The sequence below is a fragment of the Periplaneta americana genome, chromosome 8 (genome assembly GCF_040183065.1).
Source record: "Periplaneta americana isolate PAMFEO1 chromosome 8, P.americana_PAMFEO1_priV1, whole genome shotgun sequence".
Taxonomy (NCBI): domain Eukaryota; kingdom Metazoa; phylum Arthropoda; class Insecta; order Blattodea; family Blattidae; genus Periplaneta; species Periplaneta americana.
In genome coordinates, this window is record NC_091124.1 from 75708408 (window position 1) to 75732724 (window position 24317).

At 34.0% G+C, this 24317-nt stretch overlaps 1 long non-coding RNA gene across 1 annotated transcript; it reads right to left on the bottom strand.

Moving 5' to 3' along the window:
* Positions 1-5380: 5380 nt before the first annotated feature.
* Positions 5381-15011, bottom strand: LOC138704303 (uncharacterized). The gene is made up of 3 exons (XR_011333306.1): positions 14720-15011; positions 13013-13295; positions 5381-5627 (listed from the first exon to the last, which is right to left on the bottom strand). It is a non-coding gene; the product is annotated as an uncharacterized lncRNA (long non-coding RNA).
* Positions 15012-24317: the final 9306 nt, after the last annotated feature.

The following is a 24317-nucleotide window of genomic DNA, read 5'->3' on the forward strand; positions in this document are numbered from 1 at the left end:
GTGCACTATTTTACGCCAACAACCCTCTCACATTTCCACCCTCAAACGGTCTGACGTGTAAGCTCCCGCTCCCATCGGGAGAGAGGGTTCCGCTGTTGGTTGCCAACTACCATAGCCTGACACATCCACTGAGACCAGCCGATTTAAATCCTAATCCCTTTTGCTATAAAATGGTAATTTTAGACAATTTATTTCTCATTATTATGACAAAATAAGTAATTACACTTACCAGCACAGCAGATAAAGCAGAGAAGCAAAGCGAGAGCAATATTATTAACAGAACACCAACAAACAAGCTACTGAATTCATCTTCTAGTTCCTTTATAAACCTGCGAAAGTAAAGAACAAATTTGTAGAGGCATATACCCGTAACACTTTGGGTGGATTTCTAAAACACGAAAGAAATCCTTGTTTCGATCTTCGGCTTTTCAACCGCTATCGAAGTCTGAACCCTTATGCGATTTTTAAAACGAAATCACCACGCGGCTTGAGAAGAACCGAGTTTCGCGGATTTTATATATGGGAATGCTGCTAATAAACTATTTTTATTCCAGATAAACAACCGATATTAGAAATAAATGAACATCGGGGTTAATATTTTTTATTGAATTGCTGTAGACTACATTCTCTTGTTCTCAGCTATGTTATTGATATATCGATCGTCCAGTTCAAAAGTGCGACAACTCAAAAATTGCCTTTTTTTAGTTGTTTATACTACTGAAATCCCCTTTCGGAGACTTTCAGATTCAGTATTGAGATAAGTCATATTTACAACCGAAAAGAAAAAAAAACTGCTTTAGAAATGATTATAACTATGGACTTTACTAATCACTATTAGTACATTTCGAAATGTCTTAAAAAAAAGCTGGAAGATTTGATATACTCGTCCTGAATACTGACTCATTTCTAATTCTCGTGGTTATGAACCAGAACTCTGCTCCTTTCTAAGTGATTTATTTGAAACTTTCAACTGAAGATATCTCAAAACTTGTTTTTTTGAGTTGTCGCACTTTCGAACTAGACGATCGACATATTATTTACTAATTTACAGAATATTATTTGTGCGTATAAAATAGTAACATTACTTAGTATTAAATATTGAACGGATTTTTAGATGCGAGAATAAAATTAAAATAATATTGAGCAAATAATTAACACAAATGTAGCGTTTGATGTTCCAGTTTATCTTTTATTCATAACTACTACTAACATTGACTATCTGAAAATCTGGTTCTAAGATATTAATAACCTAAATATTAAGTGGATTAAAAGTTGAATCGAAACTAAAATGTAGTATGATTCTAGAATTACATCAAAATCTTTTTCCTTACATTTTTATTTTACCTTTTTTTTTACTGTACCATGCAGGCTTTGCTTAATGGTAAGTTTTTAGTTGCTATGGTAATATTTTACACTGCATAGGTACAATCAGGAGATTGTTAAAAATGGAAGGAAAAAGTTTCTGATGTCACTTTATTTTCAAATGTAATACTACGTGGGCAGCCACATTACCATAAAATCTAAAATAAGAAGACAAAATCGCGTTTGCTTCATTTGTTGTAAGCCTGCATCAATTTCGAGTTTCAAATAAACTGTCGAAAACTATTGTAAAGCCTAAGACTTAAGTTTTATCGTCTTATAGGCATAAAGGTATAATTAATGTAAAATATTATATCTTACTTCCCTTTCCTTTGAAAACCGAAATATTCGCCTAAAATTATTTTCGTCATATAGTTATAAATGATTATTCCTGTCTCTCATCACTCTAATCAGGAGTTTAATACTCGTAGACACAAATTTTCTTTTGAAAATCACCCAGATGATTAACTACCTCCATCTTATATACATGAAGTCGTGAGTGTTTAAACACTAGCCATGGTATCTGCTTCAGATCATGGTTTCGAGTCTCGTTTTATAAATCTAAACACGGTTTAAAGCCATGGTGGTGGTCTGTACCTCGTTTTAGAAATATAATCTTTAAGTAGTTATTTTATGTTTAAAGTGCATGTTACAGAGAAAACTTAATTTAGCCAATGGAGTAGTTAATCTTTTGTGTTATTACAAAACCAGCACCACGTTGCAGGCATAATCGTCACAATTTGATATTCTTAATCGATAATTTCGAAATTGCAGGTTCTGTATAGTAGAGAGAAATTCTGTGTTGTAGTCTGACGTTGTTGTACAGTATATTCACCACAAGAAAGTCATATATATGATACATTTGTCAATTGTGAAACATATTTCTTTTTGTTTCCTGAAAAGTTGCCAAATTTCTACCTACAGCATTCTTCCAGCCAGGTGTTCAGTTGTTCAAATAGCCGCAATACAATCTAAGAATACAAAAATTATATTGCAACATCGCACATTTAATAATAATAATTATTCCCATTTTCATAATTATTATGAGCACAGTAGCGATATTTTTATAATGATATATATCAGACAGTGAGCTATGTTTTCTTGAGTGAATTATGCAACAAAATAGTACATAAAATATAATATTAGTACTGAACATGACATCCTGGGTAAACACCTCAATCGTCTTGGCATCCTTCCATCAGCATCCTGCATTTTGTGCCATCAACAGGAAGACATGGATAGACAACATCTTGCAAAATGCCCTGCTCTGAAATCCTCCACGGAAGTCGACCGCTACTGGGAAGCCAGAGCCCGAATGTTTTTAATTACTTAATCTGTAGTTTTGTTCACAACTTTCTTGTTTTTCCCTCAGTCTATGATAGTAAATATCATGTACTAGCCATTAGACAAATCTATACTAATAATAAATCTGTAGCCGAAATTTTTCTGGTAATTTTCGATTTTCCTAAAATAATTGGTCCTAACATATATAATTAACCACCCTGAAACCGAAAATCGCATTTTTTAAATTTTTGTTTGTATGTCTGTCTGTATGTTTGTTACCTTTTCACGCGATAGTGGCTGAACCGATTTATATGAAAATTGGAATATAAATTAAGTTCGTTGGAACTTAGATTTTAGGCTATATGGTATTCAAAATACTTCATTTAAAAGGGGGGTTATAAGGGGTCCTGAATTAAATGAATCGAAATATCTCGCTTATTATTGATTTTCGTGAAAAATGTTACATGACAAAAGTTTCTTTAAAAATGATTTTCGATAAGTTTTATTCTTTACAAAATTTTGATAGGACTGATATTTAATGAGATAAATGAGTTTTAAAATTAAAATAACGCCATCTAAGACGGTGCAATGAATTAAGAACAAATGACTTCGTCTATAAGGGGCCTTGGACAACAACAATCGAAACAGGGGCCTTGGACATCAACAATCGAAAGCTATTATACATAGTCTACAGAGAATGTTTCTGTGTTTCTATGAAGTAATATCAGAAGCTAAATTAACCGATTTGTATAATTAATTATTATTTCACCACTGGAAAGTGTAGTTTCTCTAGATGGACATAATGCTACAATATTATTACAGTAACGTCTGAGTAAATAGAGGACAGGTAAGATTAAAATAGCTTCTTATGCACAGAAAATTTGATAGGCTATTTTGTACATTCGTTTCCTGTATTTCTAAAAATAATATTTATTTACACTTATTTTAATCTCAGAGAATTAACGAACAACGAGAGTGTATTGATTTAGTATGTAGTAATAGTACGTTAGCTTAGCAATCCATTATTTTATAATTCAAATTTTAACTATGCTCAATCGAATCGTGTTAAAATACACAAAATATATATGCAATACATGCAATGCAAAAAAAAAAAATTGGGTAATGAGCGAAGCAGATTATCTTGCTCTGTTGTAAAAGTTGTTCCCTGGATCAAACGTCCTATTTTAATTATGTAATTACTTTATATTTATTTCTAACAGGTGCAGCGGAGTGCACGGATACGGCTAGTAAATAAATATAATAGTAGTGACTTAATAAGTAGTCTAATTCTAAATTTCATTGGAAGATAAAGGGTACATGCATATATATATATAGGTAATTGATAGAGTCCTGTGTTTGGTTACTTTGAATACAAGTTAATTATACATCGATCATACTAGCTTGATACGGAAAGCACGTTGCGAGTCAACATTTCACACTTCTAGTCTCCCCGCAATCTCCGCTGTATTTATATCTGTTTATTCGTGTATCTGTGTATATTAGTCGGTGAACACCAGAAATAATATTCATTGTACAAAATACCACATGGAGTTAATAACTAAAATAATGTATTTACTGAAAGACAGCTTGTATGAAATACAAAATAAATTTTACCGGGGTAGACAAAACTAAAAATAAAAATTCAGGAGTCAATCCCTTTATTTTCAGGAGTCGCCACATTTTGTCCATATATGCAACGAGTAAACTATCCGCATCAAGCTAAAGATGTATCTAGTGAAATATATTAATCAATATTAAATATCTATACAATAGTAACACACTATCTGAGAGACGCAATGAAGATACGTATGTAGAATAATATCTTGAGATACGCAACAAACACAATAGAATTTCTCCCTACAACCGCTTTTGTTAACATTATATATATTAGCCGTAGTGACATGAAAGAAGTCGAAGTCTTAAAATGTTTTGAACTCATTAAACAATATTTAGGCGCCACATAAGATTTTTTAATCACCATGGCTACTTGGCTCCCGAAATTTATTTTCTCCTGCTTTTACAAAAAGTATTACGCATCGAGATACTTTGGATCTAATTAAAGTTTCGAATTAATAAATATCAGCACAAACTTAAAATAAAATAAATTATGAGTCCGCATTTTACGAATCCCTACATATTACAATCAATGACTGTAAAAATTGTGTTTTATGTTAAACAATATTTCTTCTTTCTGATAAAATACATTTTCTTCTTTCTTAATAACGTGCTCGCTGCCAAATTCTTCTATTGGAACATTCATTTCCAACCTCCTAGCTTTGATTTGTTTGCGTATGTTCTCTGATCAGCAGACCTGAACGAAGTAACATTGGACTCCGCCGAGCTGTACTCCATACATATCTACACTGTTGCGGGTTGCTTGGAGACTTTAGGTAACCAAACGCAGAACTCTAGTATTTGAAATCAATAAATACAGGAAAGTGAAGAGAAAATAATTTGTGCAGTGTACTGTGTATTCGGAACACGAGGTAGTTACACCTATATAGCTACTTTGGAGATAGTGAGAAAATATAATAAAATGAAACAGAAAAGTAATCACAAATTAGAAAGATTTGAAAATATAGATAAAAATAAAGAGAAACTAAATTAGCAGAAGGTATTGGTTAAATGGATATAGAAAGAAGGATCAGAATGGCTTGAAGAAATAACGAACGAGGAGTATGACACATTTGTTGACATGGCGATTGGATTGATATAGTTACAAAATAAATGTACCTGATTGTCTCTTGATGAAGTCGAATACAGTCGATCAATTGTTCCATCATCTGTGCAAAAATCTCATTATAAGTTGTGACTTTGTTTTCGCCGTCGACTGCAACCAAAGCTTCAGACAAATTAAGTTGCTGTTTAATATTCGACAATTTACTCCTTACTTTTTCTAGCTGAGTGCACGCAATGAGCACCAACGTGGCGTAAAGCGGTGGAAATACGTACAGAATTGTTGCCAAACCAATAGTGTTAATAATCTGTAACATTAATATTAAATTTGTTACTTCTGCTACAAATTCACAGTTGATTGGCATTGTACACGTTATTACGTGCAGCATTAAGTGATTTAAAATTATCCATAATTAGTCTGTAGAATTCACATTGTTATCCTCCTGACAGAATATCTAAATTATATTAAACATAGCATTTACATTTAAGTATTATTATCAAGTCAGTTTTACTTCACTTAATAAAGTTGAAAAAACAATTTAGGAACGAATTGAACGGGATGGTCACTCCAATTACATTACGTTTTATACAGTAAATGTGTTCTGATAGCAATATATATATATATATATATATATATATATATATATATATATATATATACATTTCCTTGTTCAGAATGCTAACAAAAATAGTTATAAAGCAAAAATAAAAAATGTTATTTTTTACATTTTGACGCTTCCCAGGATCCTTATTTGATTTCGTTGCGTCTGTTACAGCGTTATGTGAATAACGAAAGATATGTCAACTTTCGTACTGAACTATACACTTGTTGAAGAATTAATATTTAGTTTCAATTACCATTTCACACTAAATTGATTACACGATTACCAGATTATGACAAAAATAACATCGCTACCATGAATATAATGCATTTCATATAAGATGATGATGTTCATAAAGTAAGATCGTGGATTAATCACTTGTCATCGATGAACTGTACTCGTTTTGGAGGATTCTAATTCAGCTACATTCTACTCTGGAAAGTGGAGTACAGAAGCCCTGCTTCGTCATAGACGCAACAAATTGTTAAATTTCTCTGTAATAAAATACATTTATTAACTACAAGCTGTTCATTATTTTATAACATTAAACGAACTTCAAATAAAATTCTTCTTATTTTATATGCACTTATTTATATACTATACTTCTAGGGGGACACAACACAAAAATTGGAACAGAGTGTATTATTGATTCGAGTAGATGACCAAATTCTAAGACGCGTTGTGAAATTCTCATGTTTATATTTTTAACGATAAGAATGTTATCCTGCTGAATCTGCACACGCTGTGACGTCATTCTGCTCGTCATAACTAGGCTACTGTATAGTACAGTGCATCGCTTGCGTGTTATTCATCACTCATCACAACAGCGATAAATAATGTTTTCAGGTGGCATTCTACAGGGACATCATTTTATTTTTACTAACATTTTTAATATTAACCTGGCTATACCTTTAGAGAACCGGAAACATAGTTTGCTATCCCCTTCCACGACTGCAGTTCGATGATACTGGCGTAAAACACAAACAAATCACTTTACTAGGTATAGGAGGGAAGAAAAGTAGTTCATCCATTTACGTAAACTAGGAAATATCGCGATTTTGAGTTCGATAATTTTCATTAGGTTTTTGTTTAATAAAAATGCAGTACTGTATTAAGAATAAGCGTTTTTACTCACGAGCTGAGTTATCCATGCGAGCGCATTCATTATGCAATGTATATTATAGGCTACTGTCTACAGCACATTAGCGTACAATATAGAGAAAAAAATTAGATTGAAAAATAATCATAATATGGATATTTAAATACATTTTTTAAATTCATTTCGATACAGGTTTCAGTCCTTTTGCGCATATTATCGCACTATATACTATTGCATCTAATTCCAATTGCCAGTTTCGTCCTTCGTACTAGTAACTCACGGTGAAATAATTCTATACCTGCTCTATAAAAGAGTACCTTACGTACCGTAAATTCAATCTTCACTTCTGCCCGACCCGCACAGATAAAATTACTCACACATGCTATCTACTGTCCGTCCAAGTGGTTATGCCACAGGATCGTAGAAAGGGGGGAAATCACGTGACAGTTAATTACTTAACGAGGCCCTTTTATTTAAGTTATTTTAAGCAGTTGTATAATATTACTTAGACGTCCAATTCCTAACAGAAATTAATGTTTTCAGAAAAGAGCTAAGACAGCCCAGCCACAAAGGGACGGGCAGAAGTGGGTGGGCGAAACCGGGATGCGACATAGGCAACGGACGACATTACCTGTGCGAGAATATGATTCAATATTGAAAGCGAACATATTTCTGGAACGTAACTATACTTACTAACTCAGTAATGTTTGTGTTTACTATGACTGTAAGGCGCCTTTGACTGTATACGCTTGGTTCTGTGTGAAGAACGGTTGGAAGTTTACTAGTAGAGGGGGTGGGAGTGAAGTACATTCAAAAACTCAGGTACAATAAAAATTGAAGTAAAAATAAAATGATGTCCCTGTACCTTACCTATCAAAAACTGTCCTCGATACCATAACCACATGCACTATTCTACAAAATGATTGGAAAGCTCTATACACTGTACTGTAGGCCTACCTGAGAGTAACAAAGCTGATGCGATTTGTACATTTCCTTACGACCGCTTTCCGAAGATAGGCTGAGAATTCCAAGAAGAAACATCACCACAATCACAAACACACACACGCACACACACACGCGCACACTGTGCCATATGTATAACGTTTTATTTCTTTCACTTTTCCGATTCATGCACGGAAAATTTGAAACAGCAGTAGCAGACTACTCCATGCCACGAAGTAGTACTCATGCAACATTTTATTTTCTGTTTCACATTTGGTAACATCATCTTCAGTGTCAATGACATTGTCACTGTCCGAACTTAGATAATATAGTGTCATTATTTTTTTTCACTTTGTTCAGAAAGCATTTCCGATTGTCAGCCATTCATACGGGTGGAAAGTCTGAACAGTTTTTAAGAAGTTCACCACACTTTGTGCTACATTTAAGTGCGTTAAAACAGAGATATCTTCATGATCTTTATTATTATTATTATTATTATTATTATTATTATTATTATTATTATTACAAACTGCTGAGTCATTTATACCCGAACCCACGCTTTCAGAAGTCGAAATTGCGATAGAAAATCTGAAAAAGTACAAGTCTCCAGGTATCGATCAAATTCCAGCAGAATTAATACAAGAGGGTGGGAGTGCATTATATAACGAAATTTATAAACTTGTACTTGCTATTTGGGAAAAGGAAATTGTACCAGAACAATGGAAGGAGTCCATAATTGTACCTGTTTTTAAAAAGGGGGACAAAACCAACTGTGGTAACTTTCGAGGAATATCACTTTTGTTGACGTCGTACAAAATGTTGTCCAATATTCTTTTGAGAAGATTAACTCCGTACGTAGATGAAATTATTGGGGATCATCAGTGCGGTTTTCGGCGTAATAGATCGACTATTGATCAGATTTTTTGTATTCGACAGATAATGGAGAAAAAATGGGAGTATAAGGGTACAGTACATCAGTTATTCATAGATTTCAAAAAGGCTTATGACTCTGTTAAGAGGGAAGTATTATATGATATTCTTATTGAATTTGGTATTCCCAAGAAACTAGTTCGATTAATTAAAATGTGTCTCAGTGAAACATACAGCAGAGTCCGTATAGGTCAGTTTCTATCTGATGCTTTTCCAATTCACTGCGGGCTAAAGCAGGGAGATGCACTATCACCTTTACTTTTTAACTTCGCTCTAGAATATGCCATTAGGAAAGTTCAGGATAACAGGCAGGGTTTGGAATTGAACGAGTTACATCAGCTTCTTGTCTATGCGGATGACGTGAATATGTTAGGAGAAAATACACAAACGATTAGGGAAAACACGGAAATTTTACTTGAAGCAAGTAGAGCGATCGGTTTGGAAGTAAATCCCGAAAAGACAAAGTATATGATTATGTCTCGTGACCAGAATATTGTACGAAATGGAAATATAAAAATTGGAGATTTATCCTTCGAAGAGGTGGAAAAATTCAAATATCTTGGAGCAACAGTAACAAATATAAATGACACTCGGGAGGAAATTAAACGCAGAATAAATATGGGAAATGCGTGTTATTATTCGGTTGAGAAGCTCTTATCATCCAGTCTGCTGTCGAAAAATCTGAAAGTTAGAATTTATAAAACAGTTATATTACCGGTTGTTCTGTATGGTTGTGAAACTTGGACTCTCACTCTGAGAGAGGAACATAGGTTCAGGGTGTTTGAGAATAAGGTGCTAAGGAAAATATTTGGGGCTAAGCGGGATGAAGTTACAGGAGAATGGAGAAAGTTACACAACACAGAACTGCACGCATTGTATTCTTCACCTGACATAATTAGGAACGTTAAATCCAGACGTTTGAGATGGGCAGGGCATGTAGCACGTATGGGCGAATCCAGAAATGCATATAGAGTGTTAGTTGGGAGACCGGAGGGAAAAAGACCTTTAGGGAGGCCGAGACGTAGATGGGAGGATAATATTAAAATGGATTTGAGGGAGGTGGGATATAATGATAGAGACTGGATTAATCTTGCACAGGATAGGGACCGCTGGCGGGCTTATGCGAGAGCGGCAATGAACCTTCGGGTTCCTTAAAAGCCATTTGTAAGTAAGTATTATTATTATTATTATTATTATTATTATTATTATTATTATTATTATTATTATTATTATTATTATTATTATTGGTACCGAAAATTTTTCACTCACTTCTTCCTTGCGTTCTTTAATTCAATCCTAACTGATCGCGAACTATCATATTCGTCAAAACTACAACCATGAAAGTTGAAGTAGAACTACCGATACTGATACTCGACACTTTATTCAATTGTATGATGAGAACCGTGTTTGATTTTAGCTTAGGTCCACGCAGTTTTTCTTTTTTCATTAAATTTAACTTTAAACACTATGATTCGTCGAAATCTTTAGCAGTGAAATGCAATGAATGTAATGTTGCTCCTGGTCAGGGATTAAAACCTTTTCTTAACCCAGTAAAACATTAACTATGTAAAAATACTGTACACCACTCGTTAGGACTAGGCAGTACACTTATTACAAGTACACCGCGCGACTCTGTTTATCGCTATGTCAGGCAAGCAGAAGGACGTCACGCTTGAATCTTTCCCAAGCGATCACTATCGAACGAAGCCATGTAGAACAAAAATAAAAACACTGAGCATATTCCGAATGTGAAAGGTAATTAATCAGATGGCATCATGGTGTTCCGAGTTTCAGCGATAACGTCATTGATGTTCCAGCGCTGTAGCAGAACTTTCATCAGCGTGTAGAGGCGGTGGCAGTGTCCATCAGCCGCCATCAGTGAATCTGATTGATTCTTGTGAAGGGCGGGAATTGGCATACAAATGACATCGTGCACTGTTGTGTCATAGTGATGTCTTCTCTTGTGTTGTTTGTAATGAGCACAACGTAAAAAATATGTAAATGGCTTATAAACGAGCATGTCAACCACTGGTTCAAGAAATAAATTCTTTCTGCTCTCTCTCTCTCTCTCTCTTTTTTTTTTTTTTTTGAGCGAGACAACAGTATGACAATTTCGCAAAATCTTGCTAGCATAGCGCAGGCAACAACTCGTACAGCCGCCATGTTATCCTTTTAACCTGTCAGCAGGTTTTTTTTTTCCTATTTCGTTGCAGCGTGACGTCATTGATGTCCACCAGTCCGCTGAGATTAGAAATACACTGACTGTTATGCATATCTTCAAATACTTTAATATGAAAGAAACTTAATTTTTGTTTTGTATTCCCCTTTATAAGTATCTACCAGTATTCCGTTTGTCAACCGTCTTAATAGGCCTACTATTTTCGATATAATTAATCATAAAATTTCCAAAACGTAATTGGATAAATATATGTAAACCGAATGAAAATTGGAATTGTTTTGTTGTAAATAAAATTTATGAAAAATGCTTTTATTTCTCTCCTGTAGTCCTTTGAATATATTTAAGGCTAGATTTTCAAGTAAAATTTCGTTCTTTTAAAGATATTTTTGGCTTGTTTACATGTGTTTTATAATTACAAGTAATTTCGTATTAATAAATTTCGTTGCTGCTGTATTAATAATTATTAATTTCACAATAAAGCAGCTAAAACAATGTCTCAGTTTTGTATTTTTATTGCTTAAACTTCTTAAAGCAAGTTAAATGTAACTAATAATTTTAGCAATTATTAATTTCAGAAAGTTTTCTTCGACCACAAATTCTTTCGTATAATTAGGGTAACATCATAATCCATTTAGGAAATGTAAAGTTACGAGAAAGTTTAGGGTAATAATATTCTAATTCATAAATAGATTAAATGAATGTTATTGAACTCTTTGCCACCGTGGTATTAAATTAAAAGTTTCCCAGTAGCATCGGATAAATTCACTGTTGCGTTGGGGTTCACAGCAAGGACAATAGTATATTTTGAAGAATCATGTCATGAAAAGCAACACAATCTTCACTACAAAAAGCATTTTACAACGAACATTGATTTTACTGTTTTTAAAGACAATTTATTTTTATTTTCAGTCCATAGAGCGTTCATGCGAGAAAGTTATATTTTCACACACGCATTTGTTCCAGGGATACACATAATGAACTCCACTAACCTCTTCAAATTTGAGAGTTCTCCTTCGGTACTTTTAAAAAGGTCCACCGAGGCTTCATTTAAACGTTTGGTGTTACCATCACTCACCTCGAGAAATTAATGACTCACAATAATATTGTTTCATAATAGTTTATCTACATTCACCTGCAATGGTAAAGTGCGGTGTTTGTAATTTGTAATATAGAATATACAGCGTAACTGTTCCGTTTTTTCTCAATTTAGAACTTAACTCTAAAATACTGGACGGAAAGCTGTCCCGAAGACTTTTCTCGGGACAGCGGGACGCATTAGCAAAAAACGGCACGATCCCGTATTTTACGGAACGCCTGAGAATCCTAGTTCTTTATCAGATGATAACTATATACAGATAAACAATTTATCGTGTTCTAGAACAGACACTTAAGATTTGGCCTCATAACTGGAGTGTGATTTTATTCATAGTCCATCGCTAAGAGTAAGCAACATAGATACATTTCGAAGTAATCACAGCTGTGTCATTGAAATGTCTGATAATTATTTGGTCAAACAACAATGTTGTCTGCAATAGCAATAACGTGAATATTGATTCTATTTAAACTTCAAGAAACAAAATATTTAATATCACATGGAATTCGACGCAATTTTGTGTGTATAAATTTACAAATTTTAATTTTCACTGTGCAAAATATTTATAAAAATTCAGACTAATAGAAAGCAAATAAAATTTAAAAATATGTATAAAGTTTTCATAGCCTATGATTAGACGTTGCCAATCATCGTAATAGTCACAAATACAAATGATTCCCGGAACATTGAATAATAACACTACTATATCTTTTCCATGAGAAGTAAATTCATTATAAAAATAATCTTAATAATTTTTATATATAAAATATTGATCTGAGAATTAAGAGTGCCGTATGAATGTACTTATTTTGAAATATATAGTAGCCAACTTTAATTGAGAATTCTACCTGAGCGATGAAGGTTATTTCATAAGCCGGACTCTTTTTCCAATCATACGGATACCAGCCATCTACTGTCAGGAAACGTTCTTCTGATGTGAATATTCGTGCTACACTTAGAATCAAATAATATCCGATGCAAAAGACTGTGATCATAACTGTTGCATTCTTGATTCGAGGTATCATTGCTGTCATACTTGTGCTCCCAGTAACTGGATCCTTCAGAGGTAAATCTTCCCAGGTGAAACAATCAGCAGAAATCAGCAAACTCACTAAACGTCTCCTTTGAATTCTGGAAAGAATATAGGATTTTAGTAAACCACATAGTTGTGTGGATTTATCCAAACCTGATATTCACTATATTGTTCAAATTAAAAGCACTTAATTTAAATTTAAATTATTATAGGAATAAGCTCTACGTTATACTGTGATGTGTTACGTTCAAATAAAATGTACAAAGATATAAATACAGTGCATCATTTATACGTATAGAGTGAGAACAAAAAATAACTGAAATTACATTTTATAATGTCTAACATAAAAACTGAAGACTATACTGTATAAGTAGAAATAGTGAAGTCAGTTAATAAAAGTTTAAGAGACAAATGTAAACTTTATAGTTAAGTCACTTTTGAGTCTGTAATACAGTATCCAAATTATAGCAAATATTATTTAAGAATGTAAGATAATTTGTATGTCAACGCCAAAGCTGGCTGATATGTCACATTTTAAACTCCATTGCAGAAAATTGTATGAAATTGTCTTCATGATTAATAAGCACTTTTTTTCTTCCTATGTGTTCATTATTGAATAACATATGATTATTTTGCAAAAATTGTCGTTTATTTTGGATTGCTTCATGTGTTAGCTTCCAAGCAATGAACTATACCCAGAAACAGTGATAAGTGTTCACGTTCTTACAATCTCAGTCTATCCCTAATTATAACCAAATTGATTTAAAACATATAAAATCCCCTGTGGTTTAACTTTTAAAGTACGATCTTGTAATAAAGAGAACGAATAAACGAAAAATTTGTATCTGAAATAAATTCATATGGAAAGGTTAGGAATTTTTCCGGAACATAATAATAATAATAATAATAATAATAATAATAATAATAATAATAATAATAATAATAATAATAATAAAGTAATTAGAAAAACCGCGTAAGTTCGAAACATATAAAAAGTATTTTACTGTATTATGCGCAGATTTTAAAATATATTTAATTTATCACCCAGTATATGTGCGATTTTCCTAAAACAAATTTCAAAATAGTATATAAAACCTTATCCAATAATACATTTTAAAATTGAAATTAATATCTGTATACGGTGTTGCAACTTAATCGCAGTATCTAATTATCAGTATTACTGTTGTTATTAATAATATTATTCTTTATAATTTTTTGTTTTCTGTCGCAAATTGACTCAACTTTCTATTTTACAATTTTGGAGCAGATGTTGCACATACGATTTCTCCTTTACAACGTCAGAAATTTTGAAAACCAAAACATATTTTTTTTTTCTGTTCTGATACTGTTAATACGAATTTCTTCATACTTCCTATTTTTTGCTTAAGCGGTAATGCAGGTTTAATTTACAGGATATAAGTTTTCATGCATCACATTCTCAGATGCTCATTTTACCGATTTTATAATTAATATCGTTACAGTATTATTATAGTATTACATAAATATAAGAAAAATCAGTTACCTCAAATAAATGTGTATCCAAATGCACAATGAAAATGCAGGCAAAAGAGCTACGGAACCGGCGGCTTCATCCAAATCGTCGAAATGAACATATATATCTGTTATTATAGCAGATATTGTGGACAAGTAAGAAAATATCACAATTACTCCGAAGAATGTGTACAGAAATGAGTTGGGTACATTGTATATAGGAACACCACCAATACCCAAGATAAAGTTGAAAACTAGAAACGTCTTCTTGTTTCTGAACGTCGTCATGTTGAAGTGTGGAGCACGAAGTATCTCGATGTACACCAGCGTGCGCACCCTGCTCGAATGATTTTATGTATTGCCGTCGTGTGGGGGATAAGACTTCCTTACATCCCTCCATTCTGAAATGGATGTTGTCCTCATCATTATTTAATTATTGGAGTCTTGAATTAATTATTTATGCTTGAGTTCTTTCTAATACGAATTATATTTAAGTTAAAACATGTTCAGAACACAAGTAAGAATTATTTATTATGAAGCCACATTTACTAAGAGAAATATAGAAGGCTATTACATAAAATAATTATCTTTGCTAGTTCAAGGATAACTATTCCTAGTTCATATTTTCGCTTACTTAGAATCGTCCGGCAAATTGGATTATGGAAAACGAAAATTGGAGGTTTTCGACTTGAAGTAGATGACAGAACTCCGAAAAGTAGAGTATAACAAATTAGACTTTTAGTAATATGCAGTATTTTATCCAAACAGCCTGATTTAAAATATTACATTGAAGTAAAAATTGCAGTTTTGGAACTTGTCAGCCTACATCGCATAACCAGATTCGCATAAAGTTGCAAAATTAAAAAAAGAACTAAATTTATATGAAATATAAGTAGGTAGTTCCACTGTTTGTTTGCGATTGCAAATTATAGTCCCATTCAAGAGAATATAGTCTCCATGTATTGGCAGCAGGAATAAAATTTATTGTATTAGTAACAGGTTATGAGGAGCTCCGAAACAAAATCCATTAAGTCCACTTTCAGCCGTAATTGACTTAGAAACCGAACGAGACTCTTGGAAGAGTTCTACATCTGGCTGAAAGCTATATTCAAATTAAAATAACTGAATTAGAAGTTTCATGTAATGTTCCAGAGTGTGAATCCATTGGGGTGGACTTAACGGGATTTGAAAGATCCTCATACATTATCGCAATATAATTGATTTACAATTTAGGATGGAAGTTAAACTTTATTTAAAACGGCCATATAATAGTAATAAGTAGAGGACAGAGGATTGTGCGTAATCGTGAAACGATCGGTCCCGAGTTCAAATTCTGGTTGGGACAAGTTACCTGGTAGAGGCTTTTTCCGGGGTTTTCCCTGAACCCATTAAGAGCAAATGCTAGGACACTCTCGGCGCTGGACTCTGGACTCATTTCGCTGACATTATCACCTTCATCTCATTCAGACGCTAGATCAGGGCTGGGCATCGAGAGCGTATCCAGACTCTAAACGGGGACGCTTAATATTCATCCGTCACTGAATCAACGCTGCGCGGTATTCGGCGGGGAAGAAAGCGGATGAAGAGAAATCATATGGCTCCCCGTGAGAGAGTAAAATCCGCTCTTGCTGCCCAGCCCTGCGTAAGATAGACGTAGCAGTTTATAAAGCGTCGTAAAATAACCAATTAAAAAAAAAAGAAAAGGATTGTGCTGTTGCATACGATACAGATTGGTTTAGTATGGAGTATGGATGACGTTACAGGGATATCCGAGACATCGAAAATGCTGTATGAGAGAGAGGCAAAAGAGCAGCGTTATCTTATACTCGTGCGGAGAAAGGAAGACAGGACTAATTAGTGTTGTCTGTCGTGATGAGTAAATGTGCAGTGGTACCGTAGAGGTAGTTTGTATTCAAACTATTTTAAATGCCGAAACGTAAGGATTAATAATTAAATAAATATGGAATAGATATTTGGTGTGTTCAAGGCAGACCTGCAGAACTGTAGCTCCCCAGAGCGACTTCCTTCGTACCCCTTCTACCCCACCCACCTTTTCTACCAGTGTGGTCATAGCATTCTTGTTGCGCTCGGCTATATCAACATTCATTCTTGCGGCGGCAGGTAGTAGTAGTGGTGGTGGTGGTGGTGGTGGTGGTGGTGGTGGTGGTGGTGGTGGTGGTGGTGGTAGGTTTATTTTGCCTGGCAGAGTTAAGGCCATGAGGCCTTCTCTTCCACTCAACCAGGTTTCAATAATGTACATGAAATACAAAATTAGATTACAAAACAAGTACACAACACGGTATAAAGAATTACAAATGAACAAATAATAAAATCCTTACGAACATACCTTTGGAAAGTAAGAGAAAAGAGGAATGAGGGAAATAAATAAGTTTAAAGACATATTCAAATTTCAAATTTAGTTATTTATTACATCACACTTGAGCTACATTAGGCTTTGTAGACCGAAAGGGCAGAAGCTCCTGCTCGGACGCAGTTCAGATCAGTTATACAAAATATTTCACAAAATTAAGAGAGTTCATTGAGCATAATAACATTAAGATATGGTAAAATACATACATCAAGTAATAATATATACAACTATAAATTACAAAAGTACATGAGCATTAGATTATCGATTTTTAACTCAATTGTCTTAAAAGAAATGCAAAACAATTAAATAATTAATCTAATATGATTCCTAAATATATGAGTGTTAAGTGTACTTAGATACTTGATAATCTCTAATTAATGCATTATATATTCTGGGTCCAAAATTTCTGCTGTGTTTTAATCCAGCAGTTGTGTGGCATTTGGGTGTGTTTAGAAGGAAACTGTAGTTTTGTCTCGTACAGTATTCATGAGGATCAAATTTGAGTTTGTGATTTTTATGGAAGTAAATCATCAATGTTTGTTCATAAATTTGTTCCAGATTTAATACACTAAATTCCCGAAAAATTAATTTTTTTGGGTAGTCTAAAGATTTATACAGACAAATTTTGATCATTCTTTTTTGGAACAAATTAAAAGGTGGAGTGTCGATTTGGCCATTCCTCCCCATCTAATATACTATACTGAATTATTGATTGAAACAGAGCTATGTACACAGTACGCAGAACATAAATAGATAAATAGAACGTAGAATGGAAAATTTGTGGATTGTTTTACGCAATCTTTTACACAGTAAGGAGATATGCTTGTCCTATTTTAAATAATGGTCAATAATAATAGCTAAATATTTAACTTGTGAGGATACACTCAGGGCAATTATGTAGGTTAAACTCGTGTATTGTTATATTTCTATTATTAAATATTTTCAGTTGTTCAAGGCCATGTGACTTTAATGAAAATGATATTAATTTTGTTTTAGAAACGTTCAAAGAATGTAAGTGAGCATCCAGTCATTCTTTAATAATGTTAATACCACTATTAGAATATTGAAAAGTTTCATTTCAACTCGAACCGCTAAATATAACCACAGTATCATCAGCATAAGAATACAGAGTACTAGAATATTTCTCAATGTCAATTTTAAGTAAATCGTTGATATATATTACAATTAGCTATATAAAAATTAAAAGAATTTGGTTTAGAAATGTCCAGGGGAATAAATGAAATAGAGTATATGTCTAATACCATTTTGGAATACTTGATGTCGACCTAAGTTAATTACTTTTAACATATATTTAGTAGTGAAAGTAAAATTTACAATTCATTTCTTAATTGTCATGGCAACAATTCTTGAACTGGTCTGAAATACTTACAGTACTAGTTTGACAGGTATGAAATACTTACTGTATGATTTGGAAATGACGTAGCATTTTTGCAATATTTTAGTCAAATTTTACTACTTTATAACTATTAAACATTAAAATATTAAATTGCTAAACATAAACAGTAACATAGCAACCAAGTCGTGTGTTACTTGAATTAATGAATATTTCGAAATTTAGATATGCAAGATCATGGACCCAAGAAGTCGATACCCCACAAGCGTAAGAAACCGAACCAGCGCAAGAAGCCACGAGACAACGAGCACTTCGCTGACGTCCTGGAAACGTACGATAACAAGTGAATTCAGAGAAGTTAGAGTGGGATTACTTATTGTGACGTTGGTACTGTACTCCAACCACGAGAAAGTCTCAGGGGAATGGGACGCAGCGGGGTAATGCTGTGAATAAATGTTGATGTCAAATGATGTCAAATAATGTCATATGATGTCATAAGGTCACACACGTGGGTACACATATCTCTATTGACTAACTCTCACAGCACAAACGATAACATTGATACATACATACATACTTATACTACCCTAGTTACAAAATTAGATCACTGTTAATCTCCTGGTATTTTAATCCCTCCATACAGGAAATAACATATGCAGGAGAGCGCATAGTTTTTAAACTGACGTTACAACGGTAATATTATCTATCTACTTCGCTCTAATAGATGACGCAATAGTAAGCACATTCCTTTCACGGTTAATCTCCTGGTTGAACAGTAGAGGAGACTTATGCTGTTGACTGAACACGAAGACCGGTAGACAATGCGGAAGTACACAGTTTGGTATTGTGTGCGACTAAAATGATGACGAAAGGGTGTATGTTGTATCATGTATAATTGATGGCACTCTTATATATATTTCATATAATGACCTTGCTCAATGCTATAATGTTTTGTATGTAAAATTCTATTTATGTAGTCTGCTCTGCCTCTATGTTTTATAAATTACTTTCTATTAAACCCAACTATTGTCAACCATAGAGATAAAAAATTGATTTATTATTACTTTTTACATTTTTTCAGGTATTGTAAAACGTCATTCACTAACCACAAAGTGTAAGGGACTTATTTGGTCTCGAATACTTGGAAACCTCGGCCATTCGGGGCTCGTATTCCCAAACAGCATTATCGACCAGATGTCTTACTCGGTACGTAACATACTATAATATAGCACAGTCCAGTAGTACCAAGAATCGAAAAGGCAAAGTATAAAAGAGATATTACGTAAAATTCTAATTCTATTAACAAAAAGTTTGTCATTTGTAACATTCTGAATTGAGTCAGACGATAAAACGTCACTGTTTTCAATCGCACTTATAACATCTTGTGACGTCGAAAGTTGTTTCTCACTGTTTAACCCTTTGCAGCACAAATTTAATTTTTTGTGTTTTTCATGTCGTGGATCACGACAAAGCTTCGATCAATTTTTCTTTGTTCAAAATTTTAACTCTGCACACAATTTTAAACTCAGATGGCATCTCTATGTATCCTCAAGGGATGGTAGCATGGTGAAACATCTGTGCTATAATAGTGAAGCTTGTTTCCAAATGTACCAAATCCACAATTTTCGAAATATGAGTTACAGATGGCAGCACAATCTTAGCCACCTCTAGAACGGAAACACTAACTATTTTTCTCGAAAAAATACCAAATCCAGTCTCCACAGGTTACCGAAAACAGTGCTTCATAACAGAAAATACCACATCTATGCTCAGTTTGATGCCAAAACATACCAAATCTCAAGAACGTTCCTATTGGTTCTCGACTTTGCGTCACTGATACGTGTCGCGTCGTGCAGCAATTTCATTGGTTATTGTGGTGATGTGTTAGTTGTTTATGTAATGGCTGAGACTAAGTTTATTGCGTGAATGTTTTACAACTTTTTTTCATTTCAAAGCAAGTATATAGTGTACATAATGGACAGCGACATATCAGATGAATATGGACATGAATCTGTGATAAAACTAAGAATACGTGCAGAGGAGAGGAAGATTTGGAAAAAAAAATAAAAAGAAGATAGGTACACACAGTATGAATGCTTCCAAAAAATGTAAGATTGACTGTAAGCATTGTACAACATTTTACATGACTCTTAAGCTGACTAACTACCAAATCAATAATTTCAACATGCAATATTGGAATAATAAGGGTGCTGTAAGTCAAAGAAATTGTTAATGTCTCATATTGGTGTTAAATCTCCAGAAAGAAGAAGACGAAATCAAAGTAATATGGAAGGTTCTAGTAAAACGAAAACAATCTGTCAACTTCATTTTTGTCTATACTGATTGTTGGTAGATGTTATGATGTATGACAATTAGTATAAACATAGCCTCCATTTTATGATATTTAATGAAGAATGTTTAATATTATGTATTTAATATTATAGTGCTAGTAATTCCTGTACATCCCCATTCATTATGTATTCCATGCCAATAACGAAGTCATGCTCAGGAGGCCAAGAAAAAAGATTTGAAGGCTTTGCTAGCATCCAAGGACTATTGTGGCATTAACACACTTCCATTGTACAGTAATATTATAAATTTTGAGTCTGTTGTTAGAACAGAGGATGAGGATAACATTGATGTTAAATATGATGATTAAAACAGCTAACATAGCCTAAATTTGTGAAATGAAAAATGTTTCATTATGTATTCACTTTTACAGTGATAGTAAATGGGCCTAACAAGCAATCCGTCTCCTCCCCGTCTGAAATATGTTTCGTTAATCCAGGAACCCGTCTCGTCCCCGGCTGAAATATATTTCCAATTCCGGCAATCATAGACCTTTGTAGTAAACATAATTCGTCTTTGAAACCTACCACAGTGGTAGTGGATTTTGAAAAGGCTATTCACAATTGTTAACAAAGTATAACCTTATGCAAAAATAAATGGCTATAGGTTTCATTTGACGAAGGTTCGGTGGGCGAAAATTCAAAATCTTGGTATGTCAAAGGACTATACCATACCTGCACAAACAGCGCTCAACGAGCGCGCGCGCTCCTTCGGAGCGGGAGAGCTGTGTTTACTGCTCGCCGAAACGGAGAGGAAGATACGTCAGAATGACATAGACTTGCTATAGGTAGAGGAGAGGGAAACGACCACTCAGTTATTCTAGTGAAGTGCAGTGTGTAGGCCTATTCTCAGTAACTGTTTCACGTTGCTTACCTACTGCTACAGTACAGTATGGAGGAACCTAAAAGACGGAACATAACATTTAACATTTAACGATTTACAGCTCGAACTTATTGATCTTCAATGTGACCTAAAGGCTAAAGATCGTTTGAATAATACTACTAGCCTGGTTGAGTTTTACAAGACTAACATTAGCAATAATATCCGCGACTACACAGGCTGGCTGTGAAAATGATTGCTATGTTTGGCTCAACATTTATATTTGTGAGCAACTGTTTTCTATACTCAACTTCAATAAAGACAGGCATCGAACATCTGTAACTGATGTTTCATTACGATCAATAGGCTACTGTTCCTTTCAGCTGCCAACAGCATAAAACCCCGTTTTGATGTTTAATGATAAATAAAAATATAACAAAATGATATTGTACATTTGAGTAGCTATAGAATTTCTATTATTTCTGTAAAATATATATTTCTTTATTAATTAATAATAGTCCAAGATAGCTTTGCAAACACCGAACAGGAATTCATTTCATAAACACTCTTACTAGTACTGTATTTCCTTTTGTGTATATTTTGTACGAGACCTTCCAGTCCACCCTTATACAGAGCGCAGCCAATATCTGCATTCCGCTCGTGAGCTGTGAGCCGGCTTGGAGAGCGCAAACCTTGTGCAGGCCTTGACTATACAGTAAAGAATGAAATTGAGGCATGACTGAGGTGGTGTTTGGCCTTGTGTACTTAGATCCATCTTAGGTCGAAGAATGTTTCGTCTTCGATATGCTGCTAATCGCGCTGAATGATCAACGTTCGGCAAAATTTGAAGAGTGTTTGACGAACATTTATTTGTTTTTGTTTTCTTCATTCCAACCGACAATATGGGCTGATTTTTCTGCTGCACTGACCAAACTACAAATGCTTGTGAATCCTATCACTCACACTTTGCCACAACCTTCCATAGTCACTTTTATAAAAGTTCTACTTGACTTTCAATGAGATACCTGTGTTAAGTGTAACAGCATAAATGATTCTTTTAAAATCCGCTTCATATCCGCAAAAAGTCAGATTTATCAGAAAAGCACCTGGTTAAGTATAAAGGCCCATTCACAATGAAAATTAAACATAACCGTAACATAACACAGAAGTTTGCGCTCAGGCTACCAAATGGGATCATTCACAATGATTCACATAAGCATTGACATAAACATTACCGTAAGACGTTAACATGAAAATTTGTAAACTCCAAACTTTCATGCTTATGCTTACGTGATTTGCAAACAGAACACAATAGTGGAGCGCCGAAGTATACGACAGAATATGAGGAAACGGCGTCGTTGTTATGTTTCCATGGTTACCAAGTATGTTTGCTGTTATGTTTATGTTCCCATCGTGAATGATGGTATGTCTTCTTGATTTTACTGTAACGTTAAGTTAACGCTTACGTTATGTTTAATTTTCATTGTGAACGAGCCTTAAGAATGGGGAATACTAACGCCTGCAATTTGTACGGATTATGTCGCATAATTACAGTTAAAATGAGACCTTGTTTACTTTTAAGCATCTGACGTTTATTTATATTTAAGTAATTTCATTATTTGATAAAATTTTAATAAAAATGGTTACTATTTTACTCATGAAAGACAAAGTTTTTAACCACACCAACCTGCAAAACATTTGCACAGTCCCAAGTCTGAACAAAGTGGAGAGAATGCTTCATCTATAACTGGTTTCACCTCTTCTAACACACCCGAGACGACTTCGGTTATACTGTAGGATTAACGCGCCGAGAATTAGGTGGGGACGAGTTCGGCTATTGTATTAACGCACTGAAAATTACGTGGGAACGAGTCGGTCGATTCTGGGTCGAGCCGGACTATGCGCTTTGTCCAACGAGTTAGAAAGAGAGAGATATAGAGTGGCCATTGCGCCGCCATGTTTGAAGAAAATTGAACGACCGTCCGCCATTAACTTAAGCACCCAAAACAAAGTGGGCGTGGCGATAAGTAACTTTGCAATCGCCATATGTCAAAATTTTGTTTGCATAAATCAGTTAAACTGAAGTGGAAAAACCTAGTATTTTGTAAAATATGTGCTAGTAACTTAATCTAAAATAAAGACCTTATGTACGCTAAATTCAAAACACTTGAGCTATTCCTAGAAGGAAAGCGTAAAAGAATAACCTAAGCAAAATTGTCATGTACGTATGACAAGAAGTCCTAGCAAATATACTGAAGAAAATGTTAATATTCCTAGGTTCTTTTAAATGCGACCCGCAAGATTGCCTATAAGATGAACGAGTATGATTCGGATGATTTTATTAAATCGTTTTCCCAGTCTCTACACGTTGCAAAACTATTTATTATACCATAAGATAGAGAATGAAAGTAGCCCCTAACTCTAACTGTAGTAAACAACCTTTACCTCCAAGCTTGTAACTTGGGTAAAGCATGACCAAACACGCATTCAGTTATTTTTTTTTTTTTGTTACAGTAGAGTATACTTATCGAAATGTGAACGTGAGGCCAACAGCCGGCTGGTCTGTCTGAGCCTTTCAAGAGCTGTGGCACCACAGATTATTATTAGTGTATAATTGAGCACCTACGTGCAATAATGGGGTAAGTAGTTACGAAATATATTCATACTTACCCCATTATTGCATGTAGATGCTCAATTATATTCTTTCATGTCCTTCCAGTCAAAATACTAACAACA